This window comes from Hyla sarda, unplaced genomic scaffold, assembly GCF_029499605.1.
Source record: "Hyla sarda isolate aHylSar1 unplaced genomic scaffold, aHylSar1.hap1 scaffold_2188, whole genome shotgun sequence".
NCBI classification, from domain to species: domain Eukaryota; kingdom Metazoa; phylum Chordata; class Amphibia; order Anura; family Hylidae; genus Hyla; species Hyla sarda.
Window position 1 is genome coordinate 1 of NW_026608859.1, and position 9672 is coordinate 9672.

The 9672-nt window shown below is 46.2% G+C and overlaps 4 non-coding genes across 4 annotated transcripts; all 4 read left to right on the forward strand.

The window, feature by feature from the left end:
- Positions 1-2013: 2013 nt before the first annotated feature.
- On the forward strand, positions 2014-2205 carry LOC130320030 (U2 spliceosomal RNA). Its single transcript, XR_008866003.1, has one exon. It is a non-coding gene; the product is annotated as a U2 spliceosomal RNA (small nuclear RNA).
- Positions 2206-4303: 2098 nt separating this feature from the next.
- On the forward strand, positions 4304-4494 carry LOC130320013 (U2 spliceosomal RNA). Its single transcript, XR_008865988.1, has one exon. It is a non-coding gene; the product is annotated as a U2 spliceosomal RNA (small nuclear RNA).
- A 2093-nt stretch (positions 4495-6587) lies between these two features.
- On the forward strand, positions 6588-6778 carry LOC130320025 (U2 spliceosomal RNA). Its single transcript, XR_008865999.1, has one exon. It is a non-coding gene; the product is annotated as a U2 spliceosomal RNA (small nuclear RNA).
- Positions 6779-8858: 2080 nt separating this feature from the next.
- On the forward strand, positions 8859-9049 carry LOC130320032 (U2 spliceosomal RNA). The gene has a single exon (XR_008866005.1). It is a non-coding gene; the product is annotated as a U2 spliceosomal RNA (small nuclear RNA).
- Positions 9050-9672: the final 623 nt, after the last annotated feature.

Sequence of the window (9672 nt, forward strand, 5' to 3'; positions counted from 1 at the left end):
TGGGCCTTGCTGCTGCTGCAGCCAAAAAACAAAAGGTGGTGCTGCTGCTTCTGCTGCTTCTGCTTGTGTCTGGCCGCTGTTGGAGCGTCCAGGCACAGGACTTCTGCTGCTGCTGACTAAATGGCCTCCTTAATTGGATCATTTGAGTAGCCAGCACACCTGTGCAGGTAGGGCATGACATGATAGGCAGCTGCCTTGATAGCGGGTGGGTGCTGAATGTTCCTAATTGACAAAATAAGATTAATGCTTATGAAGAAATATAAAATCTCATCCCTTCCCCAATATCGCGCCACACCCCTACCCCTTAATTCCCTGGTTGAACTTGATGGACATATGTCTTTTTTCGACCGTACTAACTATGTAACTATGTAACATAACATGGGGGGGGGGGGGGGGGGTCTCCTGGCTGTTCACACAGGTGTGTCATTGCTGTACATTGACCATGCATTGCTTCTGTGGTATTGCAAAGGCAAAGACAAATGCTTCCAGCCATCCATTGCACTAATGGATTGGTCATCAGCTGGCTGTCTATGTCCCGCATCAATATAGACCAAAGTACAGAGGGTTAGGCTATGCTATTGTGCACCTACCTGATGCATCAGAAGGTGCGAGGCCCTTGCTAAATTCTGTGCACAGACTTTGAGATCTATACTTTAGACTGTATCTAAACCTGCTCCAAACATGGACTGACATTCTGGCCTACTTTCAGCCGATGCGACTTGTCTGTCGCTGAACAGTCGCTTTTTATGTATTCAGCACCTATGTATAATGTTGTAAAAATGCTCTAGAAGCTAAAGTCGCAGAAATGTCACACATATTTGGCCTGCAACTTTCTGTGCGACAAATTCAGACAGGAAAAATCAGTATAAATCCTTAGAAAATTATTCCCCAGTGTCTCCATCTGCTGGCGGTATTGAATAAGCATTGCTGCACTGATGGGGTATGCATTAGACGAAAAAAAAGAAGAAAAAGAAGAATAATACGCCCAGAAAAGAGGCGAAAAGGAGAAAAACGTAAAAAAACTTGAAAAAAAAGTAAGAGGAAGAGAAGGGAAAAAAAGGTGGAAATGGGTTTAAAAGTGATTTCGGCGGAGAAATATATATAATATATATATATATATATATATATATATATATATATACGCGCACACACACACATATATATAAACGTATTCTCCGTTGAGATATTGCAGCCGCTGCTGTGTCCAGGCCCAGGAGCCTTAGCACTGTGCTGTGATGTCACTCAATACCACTGACATCACTAGGTGTAAACAACATCTCTCCTTTGCTGTGTATGTGACTATGGAGCTGTTTGGTGATGTCGTCTATTATGGCCTTCATAGAAGCAACAGGAGATTGTTGCATCCATCTAGAACCCTCAGAACTACAGTGCTATGATGTCACTCACTTCCACAGGCCTTGCAGAGTGTAAACAACAACAACCCAGCTTGTTGTGTATGTAACCATAGGGATTTGTGATGTCACCTAGAACCTTCACAGCAGCGACAGCTTTATGAGGAGCATCAGCACTGCTCTGCCTGAGCAGAACCATCACCGCCATAGGTTGTCAAATAACCCGGATTTAACCCACACAGGTAAGTCCAATGGGGTGCAGGCATGTCCTCTATGCTTACAGCTTCCCGTGGGTGTTGGTTTGATACCGTTTGGGGACAGCCAAGGAGGCATCTGCAGGCAACAAAGGTAGGTGTGTGCTTGTGTGTGTGTTTCCTATGCAGATCCTAAGCCCAGTGTCACATGCAAGTAGGAGGAGTAAGAAGGGTTCCTGGCAAATCCGGGTTATGGATTGCATTTAAAAAGGCCCCGTGGGAGTGCAATGGGCCCCTGTCTTGCTGCTTAGCAATAATGGTATGGGTTTAGGTTCTGCTGTGTGTACTGGTGGTTGACTGCCCCCCAGCCCAGAGTGTGCATGGAAAATTGTCTGGCAGCCTCCCTGACAGCAAGCAGTGATAGTGCCCATGAAGGGGACCTTGTTGGGCCCGCCCCTTTCACGGTTATCGCTTCTCGGCCTTTTGGCTAAGATCAAGTGTAGTATCTGTTCTTATCAGTTTAATATCTGATACGTCCCCTATCTGGGGACCATATATTAAATGGATTTTTGAGAACGGGGGGCCGATTTCGAAGCTTGCTTCCGTCGCCCTATGCATTGACCCGATATGGCAGTATCTTCGGGTACAGTGCACCACCCCCTTACAGGGTTAAAAAGAAAGATTCCTACTTTCATTGCTACCTGCTTGCTGGCTAGCCAGCTAGCCAGCCCTGTGGGCCTTGCTGCTGCTGCAGCCAAAAAACAAAAGGTGGTGCTGCTGCTTCTGCTGCTTCTGCTTGTGTCTGGCCGCTGTTGGAGCGTCCAGGCACAGGACTTCTGCTGCTGCTGACTAAATGGCCTCCTTAATTGGATCATTTGAGTAGCCAGCACACCTGTGCAGGTAGGGCATGACATGATAGGCAGCTGCCTTGATAGCGGGTGGGTGCTGAATGTTCCTAATTGACAAAATAAGATTAATGCTTATGAAGAAATATAAAATCTCATCCCTTCCCCAATATCGCGCCACACCCCTACCCCTTAATTCCCTGGTTGAACTTGATGGACATATGTCTTTTTTCGACCGTACTAACTATGTAACTATGTAACATAACATGGGGGGGGGGGGGGGGGGGGGGTCTCCTGGCTGTTCACACAGGTGTGTCATTGCTGTACATTGACCATGCATTGCTTCTGTGGTATTGCAAAGGCAAAGACAAATGCTTCCAGCCATCCATTGCACTAATGGATTGGTCATCAGCTGGCTGTCTATGTCCCGCATCAATATAGACCAAAGTACAGAGGGTTAGGCTATGCTATTGTGCACCTACCTGATGCATCAGAAGGTGCGAGGCCCTTGCTAAATTCTGTGCACAGACTTTGAGATCTATACTTTAGACTGTATCTAAACCTGCTCCAACATGGACTGACATTCTGGCCTACTTTCAGCCGATGCGACTTGTCTGTCGCTGAACAGTCGCTTTTTATGTATTCAGCACCTATGTATAATGTTGTAAAAATGCTCTAGAAGCTAAAGTCGCAGAAATGTCACACATATTTGGCCTGCAACTTTCTGTGCGACAAATTCAGACAGGAAAAATCAGTATAAATCCTTAGAAAATTATCCCCCAGTGTCTCCATCTGCTGGCGGTATTGAATAAGCATTGCTGCACTGATGGGGTATGCATTAGACGAAAAAAAAGAAGAAAAAGAAGAATAATACGCCCAGAAAAGAGGCGAAAAGGAGAAAAACGTAAAAAAACGTGAAAAAAAAGTAAGAGGAAGAGAAGGGAAAAAAAGGTGGAAATGGGTTTAAAAGTGATTTCGGCGGAGAAATATATATATATATATATATATATATATATATATATATATATATATATATATACGCGCACACACACACATATATATAAACGTATTCTCCGTTGAGATATTGCAGCCGCTGCTGTGTCCAGGCCCAGGAGCCTTAGCACTGTGCTGTGATGTCACTCAATACCACTGACATCACTAGGTGTAAACAACATCTCTCCTTTGCTGTGTATGTGACTATGGAGCTGTTTGGTGATGTCGTCTATTATGGCCTTCATAGAAGCAACAGGAGATTGTTGCATCCATCTAGAACCCTCAGAACTACAGTGCTATGATGTCACTCACTTCCACAGGCCTTGCAGAGTGTAAACAACAACAACCCAGCTTTGTTGTGTATGTAACCATAGGGATTTGTGATGTCACCTAGAACCTTCACAGCAGCGACAGCTTTATGAGGAGCATCAGCACTGCTCTGCCTGAGCAGAACCATCACCGCCATAGGTTGTCAAATAACCCGGATTTAACCCACACAGGTAAGTCCAATGGGGTGCAGGCATGTCCTCTATGCTTACAGCTTCCCGTGGGTGTTGGTTTGATACCGTTTGGGGACAGCCAAGGAGGCATCTGCAGGCAACAAAGGTAGGTGTGTGCTTGTGTGTGTGTTTCCTATGCAGATCCTAAGCCCAGTGTCACATGCAAGTAGGAGGAGTAAGAAGGGTTCCTGGCAAATCCGGGTTATGGATTGCATTTAAAAAGGCCCCGTGGGAGTGCAATGGGCCCCTGTCTTGCTGCTTAGCAATAATGGTATGGGTTTAGGTTCTGCTGTGTGTACTGGTGGTTGACTGCCCCCCAGCCCAGAGTGTGCATGGAAAATTGTCTGGCAGCCTCCCTGACAGCAAGCAGTGATAGTGCCCATGAAGGGGACCTTGTTGGGCCCGCCCCTTTCACGGTTATCGCTTCTCGGCCTTTTGGCTAAGATCAAGTGTAGTATCTGTTCTTATCAGTTTAATATCTGATACGTCCCCTATCTGGGGACCATATATTAAATGGATTTTTGAGAACGGGGGCCGATTTCGAAGCTTGCTTCCGTCGCCCTATGCATTGACCCGATATGGCAGTATCTTCGGGTACAGTGCACCACCCCCTTACAGGGTTAAAAAGAAAGATTCCTACTTTCATTGCTACCTGCTTGCTGGCTAGCCAGCTAGCCAGCCCTGTGGGCCTTGCTGCTGCTGCAGCCAAAAAACAAAAGGTGGTGCTGCTGCTGCTTCTGCTGCTTCTGCTTGTGTCTGGCCGCTGTTGGAGCGTCCAGGCACAGGACTTCTGCTGCTGCTGACTAAATGGCCTCCTTAATTGGATCATTTGAGTAGCCAGCACACCTGTGCAGGTAGGGCATGACATGATAGGCAGCTGCCTTGATAGCGGGTGGGTGCTGAATGTTCCTAATTGACAAAATAAGATTAATGCTTATGAAGAAATATAAAATCTCATCCCTTCCCCAATATCGCGCCACACCCCTACCCCTTAATTCCCTGGTTGAACTTGATGGACATATGTCTTTTTTCGACCGTACTAACTATGTAACTATGTAACATAACATGGGGGGGGGGGGGGGGGGGGGGTCTCCTGGCTGTTCACACAGGTGTGTCATTGCTGTACATTGACCATGCATTGCTTCTGTGGTATTGCAAAGGCAAAGACAAATGCTTCCAGCCATCCATTGCACTAATGGATTGGTCATCAGCTGGCTGTCTATGTCCCGCATCAATATAGACCAAAGTACAGAGGGTTAGGCTATGCTATTGTGCACCTACCTGATGCATCAGAAGGTGCGAGGCCCTTGCTAAATTCTGTGCACAGACTTTGAGATCTATACTTTAGACTGTATCTAAACCTGCTCCAACATGGACTGACATTCTGGCCTACTTTCAGCCGATGCGACTTGTCTGTCGCTGAACAGTCGCTTTTTATGTATTCAGCACCTATGTATAATGTTGTAAAAATGCTCTAGAAGCTAAAGTCGCAGAAATGTCACACATATTTGGCCTGCAACTTTCTGTGCGACAAATTCAGACAGGAAAAATCAGTATAAATCCTTAGAAAATTATCCCCCAGTGTCTCCATCTGCTGGCGGTATTGAATAAGCATTGCTGCACTGATGGGGTATGCATTAGACGAAAAAAAAGAAGAAAAAGAAGAATAATACGCCCAGAAAAGAGGCGAAAAGGAGAAAAACGTAAAAAAACGTGAAAAAAAAGTAAGAGGAAGAGAAGGGAAAAAAAGGTGGAAATGGGTTTAAAAGTGATTTCGGCGGAGAAATATATATATATATATATATATATATATATATATATATATATATACGCGCACACACACACATATATATAAACGTATTCTCCGTTGAGATATTGCAGCCGCTGCTGTGTCCAGGCCCAGGAGCCTTAGCACTGTGCTGTGATGTCACTCAATACCACTGACATCACTAGGTGTAAACAACATCTCTCCTTTGCTGTGTATGTGACTATGGAGCTGTTTGGTGATGTCGTCTATTATGGCCTTCATAGAAGCAACAGGAGATTGTTGCATCCATCTAGAACCCTCAGAACTACAGTGCTATGATGTCACTCACTTCCACAGGCCTTGCAGAGTGTAAACAACAACAACCCAGCTTTGTTGTGTATGTAACCATAGGGATTTGTGATGTCACCTAGAACCTTCACAGCAGCGACAGCTTTATGAGGAGCATCAGCACTGCTCTGCCTGAGCAGAACCATCACCGCCATAGGTTGTCAAATAACCCGGATTTAACCCACACAGGTAAGTCCAATGGGGTGCAGGCATGTCCTCTATGCTTACAGCTTCCCGTGGGTGTTGGTTTGATACCGTTTGGGGACAGCCAAGGAGGCATCTGCAGGCAACAAAGGTAGGTGTGTGCTTGTGTGTGTGTTTCCTATGCAGATCCTAAGCCCAGTGTCACATGCAAGTAGGAGGAGTAAGAAGGGTTCCTGGCAAATCCGGGTTATGGATTGCATTTAAAAAGGCCCCGTGGGAGTGCAATGGGCCCCTGTCTTGCTGCTTAGCAATAATGGTATGGGTTTAGGTTCTGCTGTGTGTACTGGTGGTTGACTGCCCCCCAGCCCAGAGTGTGCATGGAAAATTGTCTGGCAGCCTCCCTGACAGCAAGCAGTGATAGTGCCCATGAAGGGGACCTTGTTGGGCCCGCCCCTTTCACGGTTATCGCTTCTCGGCCTTTTGGCTAAGATCAAGTGTAGTATCTGTTCTTATCAGTTTAATATCTGATACGTCCCCTATCTGGGGACCATATATTAAATGGATTTTTGAGAACGGGGGCCGATTTCGAAGCTTGCTTCCGTCGCCCTATGCATTGACCCGATATGGCAGTATCTTCGGGTACAGTGCACCACCCCCTTACAGGGTTAAAAAGAAAGATTCCTACTTTCATTGCTACCTGCTTGCTGGCTAGCCAGCTAGCCAGCCCTGTGGGCCTTGCTGCTGCTGCAGCCAAAAAACAAAAGGTGGTGCTGCTGCTTCTGCTGCTTCTGCTTGTGTCTGGCCGCTGTTGGAGCGTCCAGGCACAGGACTTCTGCTGCTGCTGACTAAATGGCCTCCTTAATTGGATCATTTGAGTAGCCAGCACACCTGTGCAGGTAGGGCATGACATGATAGGCAGCTGCCTTGATAGCGGGTGGGTGCTGAATGTTCCTAATTGACAAAATAAGATTAATGCTTATGAAGAAATATAAAATCTCATCCCTTCCCCAATATCGCGCCACACCCCTACCCCTTAATTCCCTGGTTGAACTTGATGGACATATGTCTTTTTTCGACCGTACTAACTATGTAACTATGTAACATAACATGGGGGGGGGGGGGGGGGGTCTCCTGGCTGTTCACACAGGTGTGTCATTGCTGTACATTGACCATGCATTGCTTCTGTGGTATTGCAAAGGCAAAGACAAATGCTTCCAGCCATCCATTGCACTAATGGATTGGTCATCAGCTGGCTGTCTATGTCCCGCATCAATATAGACCAAAGTACAGAGGGTTAGGCTATGCTATTGTGCACCTACCTGATGCATCAGAAGGTGCGAGGCCCTTGCTAAATTCTGTGCACAGACTTTGAGATCTATACTTTAGACTGTATCTAAACCTGCTCCAACATGGACTGACATTCTGGCCTACTTTCAGCCGATGCGACTTGTCTGTCGCTGAACAGTCGCTTTTTATGTATTCAGCACCTATGTATAATGTTGTAAAAATGCTCTAGAAGCTAAAGTCGCAGAAATGTCACACATATTTGGCCTGCAACTTTCTGTGCGACAAATTCAGACAGGAAAAATCAGTATAAATCCTTAGAAAATTATCCCCCAGTGTCTCCATCTGCTGGCGGTATTGAATAAGCATTGCTGCACTGATGGGGTATGCATTAGACGAAAAAAAAGAAGAAAAAGAAGAATAATACGCCCAGAAAAGAGGCGAAAAGGAGAAAAACGTAAAAAAACGTGAAAAAAAAGTAAGAGGAAGAGAAGGGAAAAAAAGGTGGAAATGGGTTTAAAAGTGATTTCGGCGGAGAAATATATATATATATATATATATATATATATATATATATACGCGCACACACACACATATATATAAACGTATTCTCCGTTGAGATATTGCAGCCGCTGCTGTGTCCAGGCCCAGGAGCCTTAGCACTGTGCTGTGATGTCACTCAATACCACTGACATCACTAGGTGTAAACAACATCTCTCCTTTGCTGTGTATGTGACTATGGAGCTGTTTGGTGATGTCGTCTATTATGGCCTTCATAGAAGCAACAGGAGATTGTTGCATCCATCTAGAACCCTCAGAACTACAGTGCTATGATGTCACTCACTTCCACAGGCCTTGCAGAGTGTAAACAACAACAACCCAGCTTTGTTGTGTATGTAACCATAGGGATTTGTGATGTCACCTAGAACCTTCACAGCAGCGACAGCTTTATGAGGAGCATCAGCACTGCTCTGCCTGAGCAGAACCATCACCGCCATAGGTTGTCAAATAACCCGGATTTAACCCACACAGGTAAGTCCAATGGGGTGCAGGCATGTCCTCTATGCTTACAGCTTCCCGTGGGTGTTGGTTTGATACCGTTTGGGGACAGCCAAGGAGGCATCTGCAGGCAACAAAGGTAGGTGTGTGCTTGTGTGTGTGTTTCCTATGCAGATCCTAAGCCCAGTGTCACATGCAAGTAGGAGGAGTAAGAAGGGTTCCTGGCAAATCCGGGTTATGGATTGCATTTAAAAAGGCCCCGTGGGAGTGCAATGGGCCCCTGTCTTGCTGCTTAGCAATAATGGTATGGGTTTAGGTTCTGCTGTGTGTACTGGTGGTTGACTGCCCCCCAGCCCAGAGTGTGCATGGAAAATTGTCTGGCAGCCTCCCTGACAGCAAGCAGTGATAGTGCCCATGAAGGGGACCTTGTTGGGCCCGCCCCTTTCACGGTTATCGCTTCTCGGCCTTTTGGCTAAGATCAAGTGTAGTATCTGTTCTTATCAGTTTAATATCTGATACGTCCCCTATCTGGGGACCATATATTAAATGGATTTTTGAGAACGGGGGCCGATTTCGAAGCTTGCTTCCGTCGCCCTATGCATTGACCCGATATGGCAGTATCTTCGGGTACAGTGCACCACCCCCTTACAGGGTTAAAAAGAAAGATTCCTACTTTCATTGCTACCTGCTTGCTGGCTAGCCAGCTAGCCAGCCCTGTGGGCCTTGCTGCTGCTGCAGCCAAAAAACAAAAGGTGGTGCTGCTGCTTCTGCTGCTTCTGCTTGTGTCTGGCCGCTGTTGGAGCGTCCAGGCACAGGACTTCTGCTGCTGCTGACTAAATGGCCTCCTTAATTGGATCATTTGAGTAGCCAGCACACCTGTGCAGGTAGGGCATGACATGATAGGCAGCTGCCTTGATAGCGGGTGGGTGCTGAATGTTCCTAATTGACAAAATAAGATTAATGCTTATGAAGAAATATAAAATCTCATCCCTTCCCCAATATCGCGCCACACCCCTACCCCTTAATTCCCTGGTTGAACTTGATGGACATATGTCTTTTTTCGACCGTACTAACTATGTAACTATGTAACATAACATGGGGGGGGGGGGGGGGGGGTCTCCTGGCTGTTCACACAGGTGTGTCATTGCTGTACATTGACCATGCATTGCTTCTGTGGTATTGCAAAGGCAAAGACAAATGCTTCCAGCCATCCATTGCACTAATGGATTGGTCATCAGCTGGCTGTCTATGTCCCGCATCAATATA